This window comes from Macrobrachium rosenbergii, chromosome 11 (assembly GCF_040412425.1).
Source record: "Macrobrachium rosenbergii isolate ZJJX-2024 chromosome 11, ASM4041242v1, whole genome shotgun sequence".
NCBI lineage: Eukaryota > Metazoa > Arthropoda > Malacostraca > Decapoda > Palaemonidae > Macrobrachium > Macrobrachium rosenbergii.
In genome coordinates, this window is record NC_089751.1 from 18,975,330 (window position 1) to 18,982,134 (window position 6,805).

The 6,805-nt window shown below is 32.0% G+C and overlaps 1 long non-coding RNA gene across 1 annotated transcript in view; it reads left to right on the forward strand.

Annotated features, from left to right (window-relative positions):
• Positions 1-209: 209 nt before the first annotated feature.
• LOC136843217 (uncharacterized) overlaps positions 210-6,805 on the forward strand; it is a 316,585-nt gene continuing 309,989 nt past the window's right edge. The window contains exon 1 of the long non-coding RNA XR_010854484.1: positions 210-1,215. This is a non-coding gene — a long non-coding RNA (uncharacterized lncRNA). The remainder of the gene's footprint in view (positions 1,216-6,805) is intronic.

Consider the following 6,805-nt stretch of genomic DNA (forward strand, 5'->3'; position numbering starts at 1 on the left):
ATATCAGTCACTCACGTGCTACCCGAGTGAACAAATGAAATGAAACCCACTATAATTATGGAGAGATTTCCCATACAATTTTTATCTCGAGAAAAAAATCTACGAGCAAAAAATGGTTAATTGTCAACTTACGACAACCCATCCTCCCACCCCACCTTCCCCCCACCCCACCTTCCCCCCACCCCAAGCGCAAGTGACAGGAACTTAGGAAGTGGATCAGTAGTTTCCCGGCGTCCATTCCAAGTTTATTCGCGTTTGTGTATTACCGAAGTGTGTGGCAAGTCGACGGTGTTCCTGCTTGATTGTGCTTGTATCATGAATGTGTAACATGGCTAAGAAGCGTACCATCCATGATATAGTCCCTGTAACTGAATGTCGTAAGGTGGGGTGAAAAACAAGTGAAATTGTGAAGCAAAGTGGCGTAGGTGATTGAACTGTCTGACGGCTAGTCGCCAAGTTCATGGCGTCTAGCCGGGGTTGGGAATACCCTGCTCTTGGTCATGGAGTCCCTTAAGCTTTCTCCTCAAACTGTCATGCATAGGAAACGGCATATAGACGACCAGCCTTGACTAGTGCAAGGAAATTAAAAGCATATAATATTTAACTGCTTGGACACGTATCCGCACGTACCATCCAGGTACACCAAGCAGAGAGGGGATGGGGAAGGCTACATTTCACGTGTGTGAAGAGTGGGGTGAAAGGTGGATGGTGCCTCATAATGATAGGACTAAGCTGGGGCTTAAATACGTTGCACTCACGGTCAAGTTCTCCCAGTATGTTACGGTGTTGGGTGTTGTTTACTACCAACAGCAAGCACGTCAACAGAGATTTTAGGTAACGTAGTTAGGCCTAGGCTACGTTTTGGAATCCTCGTTATGAGAAATCGGGGAACATCCATTATGCAGCAGGCCTGTGAGAGGTGCCACGCCGCCAATTACATCAGTGATTCTCTTACTCTCGCCAGTTATTACGTCACTGATTGGCTAAACGATTGCCAGTTAACTATATTAAGTCTTATCCAAGCAGCTCTCCAGATTTGTCCCCAGTAGAAAACCTTTGGGCAGCGACCAAGTCTTCTTGAAGAGCAGCAAACAACCCTTGCAAAACTTAAACCGCCTTACACTCGATCTGGGGCAGCTTTGAACCCTTCCCCCTGCAGAAATTGGCGAATTCTATCCTCGATAGGCTTAAAGAGATGCCGAAAGGAAAGGGCGGGTGAGTGTAACAAATAACTTTTGCTTAAATTGTGTCTTCCGCTTGCCATTGTTTCTTTGATAGACCAACTCACCTGAAAAAATTATTGTATTTGAATGTGGCCACAATTCACGTATATATATATATATATATATATATATATATATATATATATATATATATATATATATATATACATATACATATATATATATATACATATATTTATATATATAAACAAATATATGTGTGTATGGGTGTGTGTGTTAGTAGATGCATGGGTGAATGCTACAAATGAATTTTTTTTATTGATTTTTACCCTTGCCATTGTTTTTTTCTGGATGGACTCAACGGATAATAATGATCGATTTTAAATGTGGTCACATTTTATGTATATATATATATATATGTATATATAATATATATATATATACTGCATATATAATTTATATTAGTAGATGCATAGGTGAGTGCTTCAAATAACTTTTTTTTATTACTTATTATTGTCCTTGTTTCTTTGTTAGACGAATTCAACAGAAAAATGATAGTATTTAAATGTGGTTAAATTGTACGTATATATATGTATATGTATATAAATTTTATATATATATATATATATATATATATATATATATATATATATATATATATATATATATATATATATATATATATATATATATAAAGGAAGTGTGAATCTCCAGAGTATTCCTGCCCCTGACTGCAATTTATATATATATATATATATATATATATATATATATATATATATATATATATATATATACATATATATATATAATATATATATATATATATATATATATATATATATATATATATATATATATTAGATGCATGGCTGAGTGTTTCAAATAACTTTTTTTAGTTTTACTCTTGCCATTTTTTTTTTTTTGTTTTTGTTAGACGAACTCGAATGGAAAAATTATCACAATTGAATGTGGCCACAATTTACACACACACACATATAGTCTATATATATATATATATATATATATATATATATATATATATATATTTATATATATATATATATATATATATATTTATATATATATATATATATATATATATATATATATTTATTTATTTATTTATTAGCAGATGCATAGGCGAGTGCATCAAATAACTTTTTAAATTGTTACTTACGTTTGCCAATTGTTTCTTTTCTAGACTAAGTCAACTGAAAAAGTGATCGTATTTAAATGTGGCCACAGTTTGCGTAAATATATAATTATTTGTGTGTATATATACATGTATATACATACATACATCATATATATATGTATATAGCCTATATATATATAGAGCCTCGATGGCTCAGTCGGTTACAGCAGCAGCTTCGGACTTCGTAGAGGTCTGTGGCGCGAGTTCAAACCCGCAGCCGACTGATCAGAGAGGCAGACACTTTGCTATCCGTGTAGACATCCCGGGATTATATATGTAATCAACGGATAGGTTTGCTTAAAACGCAAATGGATGTTACAGACTAAATACACACACAAAACAAAGCCACTACAACACCTTCTAAAAACATAACAAACATCTCACACGTCTCGAACTCTCGCCATACCCGCGCAATAACTTCTCGCTGCTGGGAAGAAACGGCGTTGGGTCGGGTATGATACATGAAACATACGTGCCGGGGTGTAAGCGATGTCAGGCAGGGCAGCCGATCGAGACCACAGGTCTACCCCAAAGCCAAATCAAAAAGTCCTTCAAAAGAAGGCATCGTGCTTACCCCATACAAAAATGGGAATAAAAGCACGTTAAAAGAAGAAGAAGAATATATATATATATATATATATATATATATATATATATATATATATATATATATATATGTATACACATATATACTCGTCATATAGAGTATATTTTCATTAGTATGGGTGTTTGTGATAACATAAACACTAATTTAATCGCCTATACATCGAACGTACTTTGAGATTATAACAAGATTATGGCCTACCACTGGTGAAATATATATATATATATATATATATATATATATATATATATATATATATATATATATTTTATATATATATATAGATACATATACATATATATATATATATATATATATATATATATATATATATATATATATATATATATATATTTAGATACACACATATATATATGTATATATATATTTAATATATATATATATATATATATATATATATATATATATATATATATATGTATGTATGTATGTATATATAATGTCAGTCTATCTGTATATACACACACTTAGTTTATATGTACATATGCATATATATATTATTATATTATATATAATATATATATATATATATATATATATATAATATATATATATATATATATATATATATATATATATATATATATATATATATATATTGATATTAGTGTGGTGTTTGTGAAACATATCTTACAACTAATTTAATCGCTCATTCATTGAACGTAATTGAAGAACATAACGACAAGGTTATATCGTACCAGTGGTGATACATACATACAGACACACACACACATATATATATATATATATATATATATATATATATATATATATATATATATATATATATGTATATATGTATAGTGTGTGTGCACGTACTATGTACACACACATACATATATAACTGACACAACCCAGCACTTCATGGGAAAAATTTGAAGGACTCCAAAAATTTTGCAGCACCTCCTTGTTTTTGCTGTCCCTTTTATCCACATATTAATATTCTGACTGTCATATTTACCACATATTACTGTGGTGGCTGTTCCATATATCCACCACAGTAATATGTGGTAAATATGACAGTCAGAATATTAATATGTGGATAAAAGGGACAGTCAAAACAAGGATAAATGCTGTCAAAAATAATATTTAAATTGGAGTATATTCAAATTTTTCCAGTTATGCAGTGCTGGGTTGTGTCAGTTATATATGTATGTGTGTACATAGTACACCACAGTAATACACACTATACAATATACCTGGATGAACACACACACACACATATATATATATATATATATATATATATGTGTGTGTGTGTGTGTGTGTGTGTCTGTATGTCATGTATCACCACTGGTACGACTAAAAAGGGACAGTCACCGTCAGTTATGTTTACTTCAATTAATATCTCAATGAATGAGACGACTTAAATTAATTGTAAAAGATATGTTGGTACAAACACCATACTAATATCAATATATATATATATATATATATATATATATATATATATATATACATATATATATATAGTATATATATATAATATATATATATATATATAATTATATATATATATAATATAATATATATATATATATATATATATATATATTTAGATATATATATATATATATATATATATATATATATATATATATATATATATTATATATATATATATATATATATATATATATATATTTAGATATATATATATATATATATATATATATATATATATATATATATATAAATATATATATATATATATATATATATATATATATATATATATATATATATATATATATATATATATATATATATATATATATATATATATATCCAGGAATTACTGTACCAACTGTCTCTTTTATCCAAATATTACTATTCTAAGTGTCCCATTTATCCAGATATTACTGTAGTTACTGTCCCATGTAAACATTTATTACTGCGGTGAGTGTCCCTTTTAGCCAGGTATTACTGTACTGACTGTACAGGTATTACTGAACTGTCCCATTTATGCAGGTATTACTGCACTGACTTTCTAATTTATCTAGATATCCATTTATCCAGTTATTACTGCTCTGACCGTTCCCTTTATCCAGATACTGCTGTAGTGACTGTCCTGTTCATCCAGGTACTATTGTACTGGCTGTCCCTATTATCCAGGTATTACTGTGGTGACTGTCCCTTTTATCCAAGTATTACTGTGGTGACTGTCCCATTTATCCAGGAATTACTATGATGAATGCTCTTTTTATCCAAAAATTACTACACTAACTGTCCCTTTTATACAATTTTTACTTTGCTGACCGTCCCATTTATCTATATATTACTTTTGTGACTGTCCCATTTATCAAGGTATTACTGAGGTGACTGTCCCGTTTATCCAGGTATGACTGTAATGACTGTCCCATTTATCCAGGTATTACTGTACTGACTGTGCCTTATATCCAGGGATTACTGTAGTGACTGTCCATTATTGTGATGACTGACTGCCCTATTTATCCAGATGTTACTATGGTGAATTTCCCTTTTATCCAGGCATTACACTGCTGACTTTCCCACTTATCCAAGTATTACTGTGCTGACTGTCCCATTTAGGCTATCCATGGATTACTGCATTGACTGTCCCATTTATCCAGGTATTACTATGCTGACTATCCCTTTTCCCCAGTCATTACTGTTTTGATTGTCCCTTTTATCCAGACTTTACTGTGGTGACTGTCCCTTTTATCAAGGTATCACTGTGGTGACAGTCTCATTTATCCATGTATTACTGTGCTGCCTGTACTTTTTATCCATGTGTTATTGTGCTGACTGTTTTTATTATCCAAGTATTACTGTGGTGACTGTCCATTTCATCCAGACATTACTTTGGTGACTGTCCCCCAGGTATTACTGTGGTGACTATCCCCCAGGTATTACTGTGGTGACTGTCCCATTTATCCAGGCCTTCCTGTTATGTCTGTCCCTTCTATACAGGTATTACTGTGGTACTGGCCCATTTATCTAGTTATACTGCGTTGTCTGTCCCTTTTATCCAGGAATTACTATGTTGATTGTCCCTTTTGTCCAAAAATTACTTAACTGTCTATTTTATCCAAATCTGACTGTGGTGAATGTCCCATTTATCTGTATGTTACTGTGGTAACTGTCCCATTTATTCAGGTATTACTGCAGTGACTGTCCCTTTTATCCAGGTATGACTGTACTGACTATCCCATTTACCAGTCATGACTGTAGTGAATGGCTGTCCCATTTATCCGGATGTTATTGTGGTGAATGTCCCTTTTATCCAGGTATTACACTGCTGACTTTCCACTTATCCAAGTATCACTGTGGTGACTGTCCCTTTTACTCATGGATTACTGTACTGACTGTACTATTTATCCAGGTATTACTGTGCATTCTATTGCATTTACCCAGTCATTATACTGTGGAAACTGTCCCTTTTATTCAGACATTACTGTGGTGACTGTCCCTTTTATCCAGGTATTACTGTGGTGACTGTCCCATTTATCCATATATCACTGTGCTGCTTGTCCTTTTTATTCATGCATCACTGTGCTGACTGTTCCTTTTATCCAGGTATTACTGTGGTGGTTGTCAATTTCATCCAGACATTACTGTGGTGACTGTCCCATTTACCCAGGTATTACTGTGGTGACTGTCCCATGTATTCAGTTATTACTGTGTTATCAGTCCCTTTTATCCAGGAATTACTGAGGTGACTGTCCCTTTTATCCAAACATCACTGTACTAATTGTCCCTTTTATCAAAATACTACATTGGTGACTGTCCCTTTTATCCAGGTATTACTGTAGTGACTGTCCCATTTATCCAGTCATT